This window comes from Bos mutus, chromosome 15 (assembly GCF_027580195.1).
Source record: "Bos mutus isolate GX-2022 chromosome 15, NWIPB_WYAK_1.1, whole genome shotgun sequence".
In the NCBI taxonomy this organism is placed as follows: domain Eukaryota; kingdom Metazoa; phylum Chordata; class Mammalia; order Artiodactyla; family Bovidae; genus Bos; species Bos mutus.
The window spans coordinates 48,971,114-48,985,462 of NC_091631.1; the positions used below are offsets into that span (position 1 = coordinate 48,971,114).

A 14,349-nucleotide genomic window follows, 5' to 3' on the forward strand; every position below is an offset into this window, starting at 1 on the left:
CACCTAAAAATGAGCTTGTTGACCTCTGCCTCCTCGGTGGGCCATGCTGTTTCCACATGTGGTACACAGTTGGTGTACAGGTTTCCACAAGTGGAGCCTGGGATTTTTACATGGATGTGGGGCTGACGTAGTGATCAAAAGTAAACTTTCAACAAGTCTGACTGGGATTCTCTTTGGCATCCCCTGGGGAACTGCCTGTGACCTGGAAGCCTGTCTCTGAAAGGCTGAGCATTGGCTATAAATGCAAGTAAAAGGCTTTCCCTGGTAACGTGCGTATTTGAGAATAGTCTTCTAAGGAAGACTGAGGTCCTTGTCTCTTGTATTCTTCTGGTGCCCTGGATAAAGTGATGTGCCTTTGTGGCCCTCTGATCCCACATCTGCTCCGGTAGCAGTGGAGCATATGGTCTTCCAAGTGGCTTTAAACATAGCTTTTTCTGCCCCATAAAGTTCCCCTTCCCATTTTAGTTCAATAAACATTTAGTATGCACCTATTGTATACCAAGAGTAACTGTGACACAAAGGTGAACAGGGACCTCCCAGACCAATTAGGAGATGGCAAGTAAAACTGCAGTCACCTACACAGCCTGGCTAGGAGGGGAGGAGGGAGAAGGGATACATGTATGTGAATGGCTGAGACCTTTGCAGTCCACCTGAAGCTATCACAGCATTGTTGATCATTGCCATTCCAATATAAAATAAAAAGCTTTAAAAAATAGATAAGTAATGAATTGAAACAAACAAAAACATCACCTACAGTGCAATACTGAAGGCAGTGGGAAGGCGGTGCTGCGGTGGTCGCATGGGAAGGTTGTGAGTTGCTTTGTCAGGGCAGAGGACAGATAACCAGAAAAAGAGGGGTCAGATAGGAAGGTTCCAGGAAAGAGAGGTGGGAGCCTCTGAGGAGCCTTGAAGAATGAAGGGGGGTTCAGCAGAAGGGAAAGCAGGGCATGCCAGGAAGTGGGAGAAGCTTGTCCACAGTCACAGATAACGAAACGACTTCATGTTCAAGAGCGACGAGCAATTCAGTGCTGCCACAGCGTGGAGTGGGAGAGGCTGGGGCAAGCAGCCAGGGCCTGATGACAGAGGCCCTGTGGATCACGCAAAGAAGCTGAGGCTGGACTCGGGGGCAAAGTGTAACTTGAGCAAAGGGCAGGGACATGTGAGATTTTCACCTAGTTAGATTATGCTAACAGCTGTATGGAATATGGATTTGAAGAGAGGATACCTGTGAGCAGGGGAATTAATTAAAGAGCTGTTTATCATGACAGTCTAGGTAAAGAGCTGCTGAGGACATGCCTAAGGCCAAAACAGTAAGAACGGAGAGGCAGATATGGAATGGCAAACTTTTAGTATCGAAAATATATTTCCACCCCCAAAGGTTTATCCTCTATAACAAAGGACTATTTCAGGAATTCTCTGTTGAATGCCTGTAGGACACAAAGAACCAACACAGAAAAAATTCTGAAAGACCAGAGTCAATCCAATTGCTTAGAACAGACACACGGAGGGCATTTGGGGTTCCAGAAGGTATTCACTAAGTCAAATATTTCTGTAATGTCCAAATTTTCAAAGGTAATTATTCATTTTAAATTAGAAAAAAAATATTAATAAGATTAAAAAGAGAAAGAACTCCAAATTTCAGTGCTTGAGTTTGGAAGATTTCAGTTCCTAAGGTATTCAAGTTAGTGATAGTTTCCTTTTTTACCTGGTGAAAGAAGTGTCTTGAGACATTTAGGGGCACATTTTCTAAATAAACACACATATATGCAGATAGATATGTTTGTTGTATGTGTGTGTTTTTAAATCAATAACTGAGAATCCATCTCCTTCTCCTGCCATAACCTGAGTCATCGTCTACCAAGAGGCCACACCTGGATGTGGCCTATAGCCCTTACCCATACCTTTCCATGAAGCTCTACAGTTTACAAAGCACTTTCAAACATATCAGTTTGGTTGATTTTCAGAATATCCCCATGAGATTGAAAAGGCAAGTGATGCTATTCCTGTTTTACTGTTAAGGAAAACAGGTTCATGAAAGGTAAATGATGTATCCAAGGTACATGGCTGGTTATCAGGAGAGCTCTGATTTGAGCTCAGGTTATCTGATTTAAAAGTCAACACATCTGTCAAATTTCTAGGATTTTCTGAGGAAGCTTCCCAAATAAGTGGATTTTCAGTCCCTGAAATCTATCTCTTACAGATCCAAAGACTTTATTTCAGTTTTGGATAGCTATTTATTGGTTTCTTTTTTTTTTTTCACTTTCCAGTATTTTAATGGGGATTGCATTATCTATAGATTAATTTGAGGGAAATAGACACCTTTATTACAGTAGACCTTCTAAATTATATGAATTTAGCCTATTTGAATATTCTAATTTCTCTCAGCAATGTTTTATAGTTTTTAGAAGTATTGCACCTCTAGGATTTGATTTTTCTGATACTGTTATAAATGTGTTTACAGTTTCATTTTTAACTTGTTTGCTGTGAAATATAGACATACACTTGCTTTTCACATACTGATCAGATACTCATTAACTTTATTACATGCACTTATTAATTCTAATAACTTCCCTGTAAGATCTTTTGAATTTTCTATTTACACAATTTGGTCAATAGTTTTCTGTGAATAAAGATAGTTTTACTTTTTTCCCAAACTTTACACTTTTTATTTTTATTTTGTACCTTTACTTTATTGCTCTGGCTTAGACTTCCAAGATAATTGAATAAAAGTAATGGTAGTGTATATTTTTGTCATTTTCTCAATGTCACATTTCATCATTAAGTATGTTCAGTTCAGTTCAGTTGCTCAGTCATGTCCGACTCTGCAACCCCATGAATCACAGCACACCAGGCCTCCCTGTCCATCACTAACTCCCGGACTTTACTCAGACTCACGTCCATCGAGTCGGTGATGCCATCTAGCCGTCTCATCCTCTGTCGTCCCCTTTTCCTCCTGCCCCCAATCCCTCCCAGCATCAGAGTCTTTTCCAATGAGTCAACTCTTCTCATCAGGTGGCCAAAGTATTGGAGTTTCAGCCTTAGCATCAGTCCTCCCAAGTATGTTAGAGGTTGGTATTTTTTTGAAGATATCCTTTACCAGATTAAAAAAAATTTTTTTTCAATTTCTAGTTACTGAGCTTTTTAAATTTTAAAACCATTAATGGGTGTTTAATTCTTTGCCAACAAAGGTTCATCTAGTCAAGGCTATGGTTTTTCCTGTGGTCATGTATGGATGTGAGAGTTGGACTGTGAAGAAGGCTGAGCGCCAAAGAATCGATGCTTTTGAACTGTGGTGTTGGAGAAGACTCTTGAGAGTCCCTTGGTCTGCAAGGAGATCCAACCAGTCCATTCTGAAAGAGATCAGCCCTGGGTGTTCTTTGGAAGGAATGACGCTAAAGCTGAAACTCCAGTACTTTGGCCACCTCATGCGAAGAGTTGACCCATTGGAAAAGACTCTGATGCTGGGAGGGATTGGGGGCAGGAGGAGAAGGGGATGACAGAGGATGAGATGGCTGGATGGCATCACTGACTCAATGGACGTGAGTCTCAGTGAACTCCGGGAGTTGGTGATGGACAGGGAGGCCTGGTGTGCTGTGATTCATGGGGTTGCAGAGTCGGACATGACTGAGCAACTGAACTGAACTGAACTGAACTGAATTTTATCAAAATTTTTTTTCTTTATTTTTTTAAGATAACCACATAATTTTTGACTTCTGTTTGTGATTAATTGCACAACTGACATTTTATTGTAAAATCAACTTTGCCTTCTTGGAATAAATCCTACTATATGATTTTCTTCTCCTCCTCTTTCCTATTGGTTTTATTTTTGAACAGACATCTTATATCATATACATCTCTACTTTCCCCTAAAGAGTACCTGACAAAGAACTCACAAAAAAGAAAATTATAAGCCAGTATTACTGATGAACATAAATGCAAAAATCTTCAACAAAATATTAACAAACTGACTCCAACAATACATTAAAAGAATCATACACTGTGACCAAGCAGGATTTATTCCAGGGCAGCAAGGATGGTTCAATATTCACAAATCAAAAAATGTGATATATCACATTTAATTTATTAAAGAATGAAAAATCATATGATCATCTCAATACATGCAGAAAAAGCTTTTGATGAAAGTCAGCGTCTACGACAAAAACTCCCCACAAAGTGGGTAGAGAGGGAACATACTTCAACATAATAAAGGTATTATTATTATAAACATACTTCAACATAATATGGGTATGTATAACATACCCATAGCTAACATCATACTTGGTGGTAAAAAACTGAAGGCATTTCCTCCAAGATTAGGAAAAAGATGAGGATGCCCACTTTTATTTAACATAGTCTTGGAAGTCCCAGCCACAGCAACTAGAAAATGAAGAAATAAAAGATACCCAAACCAGAAAGGAAGAAGTAAAACTGTCACTGCAGATGACAGGATACTATACATAGAAAATCCTAAACACCCCACCAAAAAACTTCTAGAGTGTATCAATGAATTTGGTGAAGTTGCAGGATACAAAATTAATACACAGAAATCTCTTGCATTTCTAAACACTAACAATGAACTATCAGCAAGAGACATTAAAACAATCCCATTTAAAATCACATCAAAAAGAATAAAATACCTAGGAGTAAATCCAATTAAGGAGGTAAAAGACATATACTCAAAATTGATGAAAGAAATTGAAGACAACATAAACAGATGGAAGGGTACACCATGTTATAGATTAAAATAATTGTTAAAATGATCAAGGCAATCTGTAGATTCAATGCAATCCCTATCAAAATACCAATGGCCTTATTCACAGAACTAGAGGAGGTAATTTTAAAATTTGTACGGAAGCACAAAAGGCCTTGAAGAGCCAAAATAATGTTGAGAAAGTAAAGAGCTAAAGGTAGCATGATCCCCCTGACTTCAGACTACACTACAAAATTACAGTAATCAAAAAAAAAAAAAAAAAAAGCATGGTAATGGCACAGAAACACACACATAGATCAACGGAACAGAATAGAGAACTCAGAAATAAACCCATGGATTTACTGTCAATCTACAACACTGGAGGCAAAAATATACAATGAGGAAAAGGTGGTCTCCTCGATAAGAACTCCCTGGTGGCTCAGATGGTAAAGAATCTGCCTGCAGTATGGGAGACCCAGGTTTGATCCCTGGGTTGGGCAGATCCCCTGGAGAAGGAAATGGCTATCCACTCCAGTATTCTTGCCTGAAGAATTCCATGGACAGAGAAGCCTGGAAGGCTACAATCCATGGGATCACAAAGAGTCAGACACAATTGAGTGACTAATACTTTCAATAAGTGGTACTTGAAAAGCTGGGCAGCTACATGTAATAGAATATTTTTTTCACACCATATACAAAAATAAACTCAAAATGGGTCAAAGACCTCAATGTAAGACCAAAACCTATTAAACTCCTAGAAAAAAAACATAGGACAAACACTCTTTAACATAAATTGCAGCAATATTTTTTGGATCTGTCTCCTAAGGCAAAATAAAATTTTAAAAATTAAATAAACAAATGAGACCCATGTAAGCTTAAAAAGCTTTTACGAAGGAAACCATTGACAAACATAAAGACAACCTACTGAATGGCAGAAAACAGTTGCAAATGATATGACCAATAAGGGGTCATTATCCAAAATATATAAACAACTCATAGAACTTAATGTAAAATAATCAAACAACTCGATTAAAATCTGGGAAGAAGAACTGAATAGATATTTTTCCAAAGAAAACACACAGATGGCCAACAGACACATGAAAAGTATGCTCGACATTGCTAATCTTTAGAGAAATGCAAATAAAAACTGCAGTGAGATATCACTTCATGCCTGTCAGAATGGCTATCATCAAAAAAATTGTAAATAACAAATGTCGGAGGGGATGTAGAGAAAAGAGAACCCTTGTGCACTGTTGGTGTATATGTAAATTTGTGCAGCCACTGTGGAAAAAAACAGTATGGAGATTCTTAAGAAAACTGAAAATAGCACCACTGTATGATTCTGCAATTCCAGAACTACGTATATATCCAAAGAAGATGAAAATACTAATTCAAAAAGACATATGCTCTTCAATGTTCATAGCAGCAGTTACTTACAACTGCCAATACACGGAAGCAACCCAACCTAACTGTCCATCCGCAGAGGAGTGGATAAAGAAGAAGTGGAATGTGTATATGAGTGGACTGTTACTCAGCCATTAAAAGAATGGAATTTTGCCATTTGCAACAACATGGATGGACCTGGAGGGTATTATACTTTCTGAAATAAGTCAGAAGAGAAAGAAAAATACCGCATGTTACCACTTGATATTTAGAATCTAAAAAATATTGAGTTGGCCAAAAAGTTTATTCCAGTTTTACCATAACTTTTTTCGGAAAAACCCAAACGAACTTTTTGGCCAACCCAAGTAAACAAATGAATGAATATAACAAAACAGAAACAGACTCACAGATAAAGAGAACAAACTAGTGGTTACCAGTGGGGAGCGAGAAGGGGGAGGAACAAGACAGGGGGAGAAGATTAAAAGTACAAACTACCATGTCTAAAATAAGCCACAGGATAGATTGTACAGCAGCCAGACTACAGCCAGTATTATATAATAAATAATAAATGAAGTATAATATATGAACATTTTGAATCACTATGTTGTCTACCTGAAACTAATATAATATTATAAATAAACTATGCCTCAATTTAAAAAAAACCAACACATCATCTTTCAAAATTCCTAAGATTTCCTGAGAAAGCCTCCCCAAATAAGTACATTTTTCAATTACTAAAATCTATCCTTTTTAGCTCCAAGTCTTTCTTTCCATTTTGAATACATATTGATTGATTTCATTTTTGAATAGAGATCTTGCTAAAAAGTATTATACACATCCCTTCTTTCCCTTAAAGGGTACCTGAAAGGTAATTTAGTCAATGACGCAATCACAATTGTGAACACATTTTAAAAGCAATCGTGCCCTCAGGGACACTGAAGCGTTTGGCCTCTGTTGGGTGTAGCACTAAATGGCTCTGAATCCCTTTATTTTTTGCAGTTCTGCTTTTTTCCATGTTTTTTGCCTCCTTTCTCACAACCAGGTTTTTATCCTATCGTTGGTATCCTGGCTTCTAGCAGCCCCCCATGCCAGTTTAACTTCGCAACTTTTATTTGCTAAGGGCTAGAAAAACCAGATAGTTAAGTTTGTTACAACTGTTTCTAAAATAGGAGTTTAAGGCTCTTGAGAAATCATCTGGCTCCAAGTCTCAATGGCTTCCTTCTTACTCTCAGTTGGATTCTAAATAGGTGAGGCTGTGGGCTCTCTGGATAACTGAGGCACTGCAATGGCTCTGAGTAGCTGTTTGACATGGGGTTTGCCTTTTGGTTCAAATTTTACTGAGTACATATCTATCCTGTTACCCTTATTAGCCTGGGACAGGACTCCAGGCAAAATGGTTGGCTGAACCCACACAATTGACAGTGTAAGCTAAATTCTCTATGGCTGAGGAGCAGTTACCAAATTTATTGCCAAAAGGCAGTGAACTTAAGCCAAGGGACTTTCTGACAGTATATCTGTTTCCCTACTTATAAAATGAAAATCATCTTTGATTCCTGCCCAGGTGTCAAGGATTTAGGGATAAAGAACTATAAAACCTGGGCTTCCCAGATGGCACAGTGAGAGAATCCGCCTGCCAATGCAGGAGATACAGGAGACTCAGGTTCGATTCCTGGGTCATGAAGATCCCCTAGAGAAGGAAATGGCAACCCACTCCAGTATTTTTGCCAATATTCTGGTGGGCTACAGTCCATAGGGTTGCAAAGAGTAGGACACAACTACATGCCTGAGCGTACACACACATCTATAAAACCTATTCTAAGAAGGACTTTCCCTGCTTTTGTCACCAAATCAATATGCAGATGATGATTTTGCACATGTATTACCTGGGATACTTATCTTGCTTGCCTGTCACTAAATGCTTATTGAATAGATAGGGGACTGACGCATAAATACTTTCAATAATCCTAGAATTTAGGAAACCAGGTCTCAGAGAAATCAAAGGATTTCCCAAAAACCATACAGCTAGAAAGTGGCAGAGCTGGAATTTGAATCTAACTCTAAGCAGATTTGGGCTTCTCAGGTGACTCAGTGGTAAAGAATCCACCTGCCAATGCAGGCAGTGCAGGAGACATGAGTTCAATCCCTGGGTGGGGAAGATCCCCTGGAGGAAGAAATGGTAACCCACTTTAGTATTCTTGCCTGGATAATCCCATGGGGAGAGGAGCCTGGTAGGCTACAGTCCATGGAGTCCCAACAAGTCGGACACAACTGAGAGACTGAGCAGACCCAGAATGAACTCCCTTTCCCTGGTATCGTGCTGACTTAAAAAGTCACGCCAAACTAGGCTCATTTTCTTTTATACAGGGTTTTTAGAAATAAGGATCAGATGAATGCTATAATTATTATATGTATATATATATATATATATATATATATACACATGTCCCTGGAAATCAAGATGGGGGTCATAAGGACTGAGAGAGTGTTAATTAACAAATCAATGTCATCCAACGGGGATGTCTCCAATGGCATGCCATGGGACTCTGCTCATGGTCCAGTCTTGCTAAGAATGTCATCAGTACATTAGACTATGAAGAGATATGTACCCTGCATACTTAATACATCTCTGTATGAGGAACAGGATTGGCTACTACTACTGTGCAGAAAAACATCATGGTTAAAAAAATAAACTTGAAAAGATGCAAGGAAGGGAACAAAGTAATAAGATAAAGCATAAGAGGAAATATAAAAATCCTTTACTTAGAATATGAAAATTAACTGCACAAGTTGAGGCAGCAGTTTGTAATTTTTTCAAGAAGACTTGAGAGGTGTTAACTGACACTTAAGACCATGTAAATTGAAAGTGTGATATAATTATCTTTTAAATAATCTGTAGACTACTGTATAGCTCAGGGAACTCTACTCAATATGCCATGACAACCTATATGAGAAAAGAATCTGAAAAAGAATGAGTATATGTATATGTATAACCGAATCACTTTGATGTACACCTGAAACTAACACAACATTGTAAATCAACCACAGTCCAGCAAAATTTAAAGAAAAAAATAAAAATAAAAAATCTGTAGGATAGGCTGTACTATTCTAATGCAGCAGAGTGTGGAATGAGGATCCCCTACTTAACCATGCAAGTTCCACCTGGACAGGCCTGCCACTGCCTTATCTGGGCTTGTAACGGCTGGAATCAAGATACAACAAAGATACAGCACTTGCTCAATTAAATTTTGTTGAATGAGTAAATGGATAATGAATAAATCATCCAAGGTGCTCTGGCCTAGCCAGATGTCGTCTGAGTATTAAATGTTGTACACTTGTGGATACTATACCTAAAGAGGGTGAAAGGCATGAAGGCAGAAACAAATTCAAAGGGTTTGTCACAGCATTGAACAAAAATAGCTGAAGCAACCTAATGTCCATTGGTAGGGTAATAGAACAGTAAAATTACACTGAAACAACAGAATGGCATGCAGTCATTAACAATAATCATAATCGACCCTATGTGTAACACCCAGGGGCAATCTACAAATCTTATTTTTAAATTTCAAAACAAATTCACAAAGGAATACACACTTTATAATTTATACCTACCTACATATGTACATATACATGCATTTTTAAAACTCCACAAATATTTATAATTTCCATTTGTTCCCATATCCACGTATGAGTGGAGAGAAGGTTCTTAGACACATACACACCATATTGATAAGAGAAATTCTCTCTGCAAAGAGGGCCGAAGCTCAACAAGGAACAATGTTTCTACAAGAAAGCATTCATGCACTTTGTGTGTGACTGCTTTAAGTAAGGTAATTAGAAACCTCTATATGACTTTGCTGAAGGAATTCTGGATGTTTACATGGAAAGGGGAAGATTGAGAGGTGAGTTGTTGTATTGTGTTAGTTGCTCAGTCATGTCTCACTCTTTGCGACTCCTTGGACTGTAGCCCGCCAGGTTCCTCTGTCCATGGAATTCTCCAGGCAAGAATGCTGGAGTGGGTTGCCATTCCCTTCTCCAGGCGATCTTCCTGACCCAGGGATCAAACCCAGGTCTCCCACATTGCAGGCAGATTCTTTACCATCTGAGCCACGAGGGAGCCCTGGTGTAGGTGGCAGGATGAGGGGTGAGAGCTCTTCTCAAATACTGAAGGGCTGTCAACTAAAGTGGACGGAGTTAGGGCCTGGAGCACGTGGAGTGATGACCACAGGTGACCGCCACAGAGAGTGGATGGGGCCTCAGGGGAAAGAATGTCCTAACATCGCAATCTGCTGAACCCTGCAGTGAACTGCATTCTGGGAAGTGAGTCCCGAATTCCTGGGAGAGCTCTGGCCAGAGGTGTGGGGCCAGGGGCCTTCTGTCAGAGATGTCGGCAGAAGAACGTTGCTCCAGGAGGTAGCTTAAGCTGGTTTTGAGGCTTATGCTGGTTTTGAGACTCCTGACAAGTAAATTTTAATTAATTAATTTTTTTGGCAGAGTTCAGAGAGTGTTCTTTTGTCAACTAAGAACATTAAAGTAACCAGTATCACCTACTCAAGTCATCACTTCATTACATGAAACTGATATTTTAATACCCCAAAATGCAAACTCTCAGACTGTTTAAATTGAACATATTTAACTGTATAAAAATTTGCTATGTTTTATTCTTTTAAAATGTCACTGCAGGAAATTCCCTGGTGGTCCAGTGGCTAAGACTCTGCACTCCTAATGTGGAGGGCCTGGTTTCAATCCCTGATCAGGGAACTAAATCCCACATGCTGCAACTAAGACCCGGTATAGCCAAATAAATAAGTAAATATTTTTTTAAAATTCTAATGCAGATGGTGAAAACTTAGTCGTAAAATGTTGTATTATGAATAAATAAGTGTATCCACAGACGGGATAGGAGAAAAGAAGAATAAAGCCTTGGTGCCAGACAGCAGAGATCTGTGGAACCCTTCTGGATACAGGGGACAAATGACCTAAGGGACCCTTTTGCCCTAAGGGTCTATTTGTCTCTGACTCACTCCGGAGTTAGAAATGCAACCCAAATTTGTCTCTACAGCTAATGAAAAATATAGTCACAGTGCTGTCAGGGGTCACTGGTTACCCTCAACCACACTTCCTATTGAAATGGCCAGGAGAGGGCAGTCCTAGGAGAAGAAGTTCAGCCCTGTCCTCCGTTAAGGGGCGTTTGTAAGGGGCCTCCTCTGGCTTGGGATATGTAGCTTGGGACTGAACTCTCAACCTCAAAGAGTTTAGACAGCCAGGTTGGCCAGAGTCCTATATGCAGACCCCGGATGCCTAGAGGGTAGGCCCTGGCACCCAGCACCCACTGAGCAAACAGCTGAGATGCCTCAGCCAATAGCTCCTGGGACCCAGCCAGTAAAGCAGTGGAGTTGGGAAATATTTACCAGAGTGGACTGGAAGGAGCCCACTGTACACGCTATGTGCAGACACCCAGCAAGCTCACCGCCCTGGGAGGACGGGTGTGTTTCTGAGAATCGCTGGCTGAGAGAATGATGACAGGGAGCAGAGCAGCATGAGGAGCAGAAGGCCCTGAAAAGCAGAGAGGTGGGATCCTTGGCACTAGGATGGAGGGACGGGTGGATAGGTTCATCACAGCTATCCATCAGTCCATTTATTTAAGAAACACGTACTGAACGTCTGCTCTGTGCTAGGCACTGCTTTACTGGAATCAATACAATACAGACTCTTTCCTCAAATATTTCCCATCTTCTGGAAGGCTACCTGAAGAAGAAGACATCTGAGCTGAGTTTGGAAAGATAAATGGCAGGGTGATGGAAAGTGAGGATGAGGCGGTGAGGGGGTTGGCGGTGTGCGGGTAGGGCTCATTCAGAACAGTTGAGGACCTCCCTGGTGGTCCAGTGGTTACGAATCGGCCTGCCAATGCAGGGGGACACTGGTCTGACCCCTGCTGGGAAGATCCCACAAGCCGCAGAGTGAAGCCAGTGCGCTATAACTATTGAGTCTTGTCTGTGCTCTAGAGCCTGGGAGCCATGACTACTGAGCTCACACACCACAAATGCTGAAACCCATGCACCCTAGAGCCCACGCTCTGCAACAAGAGAAGCCTCCACCATGAGAAGCCCGAGTGCCACAAGGAAGAGTAGCTCCCGCTCGCTGCAACCAGAGAAAGCCCGTGTGCAGAAACAAAGACTCGGTGTAGCCAAAAATAAAATAAATTTAAAAAATTAAAAAGCAACAGAGTCTAGATGCTGCCTCTTCCTCTGTTCCTCCCTATCTTGAGGACACTTCCTTATTTTAAAGAGGATCATTTCTGGGTGGTACTTAGAAGCCCTTAGGACCTGGGAAGAAGAGGGCCTGGAGGTCTCCTGTGAGGTTAGATGGACCCTGGCTGAGTGGCTAGATTCTCAGCCAAGTCCCAAACCTCAGATCCTGCTACTCCCCACCTGCTTTATGCGGGAAGAGTGTCTGTCTCTCAGAGGCCATGGGCCTGGCCAGGCTGGGGAGTGCCCCGAAGCCAGGAAGCTGTACTCCTCTGCACTGCCCGGCCAGCATAAGGGGAAGCACCAAATTCTCAAAAAGGAAGTTGGTTCTGGTTCACTTCAGAGAGAAAGGGACTCCATGCCTTTGGGCAGCTGCATGGCTTCCCTCTAGCCAGAGTGGTGTTAACTTTTTCTGTCTGGCCTGGGGGCTTGTACCCTAGCAGCCACATCTCTGAGAGTCCCAGCCCCAGACAGGGGGCACAGAAGCCTTCCACCACTGGCCCCAGCAGGCATCAGCGTTTACCCCCAGGGACTGGGTGTTCTAATCTTTCTGGGCTTCAGTTTACCAGCTCCCCAACTGGCCCGCAAAACCCACTTCCAAGCTCTCAGATGAGTCCCGTCCACTCTGATGGGGTCAAGTTTAAACATTACCTGGTTAGGATCACACACTTTCTTTGAGAAGATGTCATCGGGAAAAAGCCAAATTAATACAGAACTTACTTTAAGCAAATCCTATGGATGATGTTTGCTTTAATTCATCGTAAAAGGGCATTCTTTATAGTCTCTAAAAAGATTGAGCATAATATTGCTTTAAATAGCAGGCTCTTGGTGCAAAAAAATTAAATTTAGTTGATAAAACTTTAACTTACGTACAACATTTTAGGAACCACCCTCTCAGGTATGGAGAGGCATGCCTGTGTTTACCTGGCACCAACTGAGTCTGGCATATTTTTCTTATTATTCCTCTAGGAACGGGCTGAGTCAGGCACAAGGGCACAGGTTAGGGCACCCAGAAAAAGGCCTGCAGTTGGGGGAATCTGAATGGAACTATCATCTGGAAAATGGTGAACCTTGGGCCTTCAGTGCCTCCCAAGAGCAGAGTTGGAGCAGGCTGATGTGAAACAGGGCAGCGAGAATCAACTGTGGCAACAGCAACAACAGCCAGTTTATTGAGCACTTACTATATCCCAGACAGCTTACGCTCAAGATCTCTTTCAATCCTCATCCTAACAATGCTGTGAGGTTGATGCTATTATTTCCCCGCATTTTACAGAGGGAGAAACTGAGGCTTGGGAAGGGTGAGTGACCCCAGCTCCTGGTGGCAGAGCCAAGATTCACATCCCGGTCTGTGTGATCGCAGGGCTGGATCTCTGACCACTGCACTGCCACTTGTAAGCCTAGAACCAGACGCCCTGCAGCAGTCCATGCCAGCAGTGTCTGGGGAGAAAATGTTACAGATGCCAGTGCAGGGGAGGGGCTGCCAAGACAGAGAAACAAAACAGGATGTGAATCCTTGGGCGTTGGAAGCCGAGGGGATTTTAGCGGCCTCGCAGGGAGGAGGGAAGGGAGTCTTGACATGGGATCTGGACACAAGCAGCAGAGGCCAGAGGGGTGATGGGGGTGAAGGGGGCAGCCAGTTAGTAGAATAAGCTGGAATTGGAGACAGGAGGCCAGTAATGGACACAGCGCATATGATCAAGTAAACACTGAATAAAGGTAAGTGGAATAAGCCCTGGCTCTGCCACTTAAGTGAAGTCACTTTACCATTTTAAGCCGAAGTTTCCCTTGTTCATTGAGAATAATGATGCTTGTTTAATAGCTGTTGTGAGAGTCAAACTGTTGGCTTAATGGGGTAGGGAATTGAACAAGGCCACAGCGCCTGAGCCCTGAGCCCGGCCTCTGAAGCCACTCTCGGGCTAGACCAGGAGAGGGAAGTTTGAGGTGGAAAAGTTTATTTTCTGCCGCAGCAGTGATTCTAGGAGAATCTTCTGGGTACTAGAGTTGCCTCGACAGCCCTCCGACTGGGGGCAC

General features: G+C 41.6%; 1 protein-coding gene across 1 annotated transcript in view; it reads right to left on the reverse strand.

The window, feature by feature from the left end:
• POU2F3 (POU class 2 homeobox 3) overlaps positions 1–14,349 on the reverse strand; it is a 91,301-nt gene that overhangs the window by 33,628 nt on the left and 43,324 nt on the right. The gene's annotated exons all lie outside the window — the stretch shown is intronic.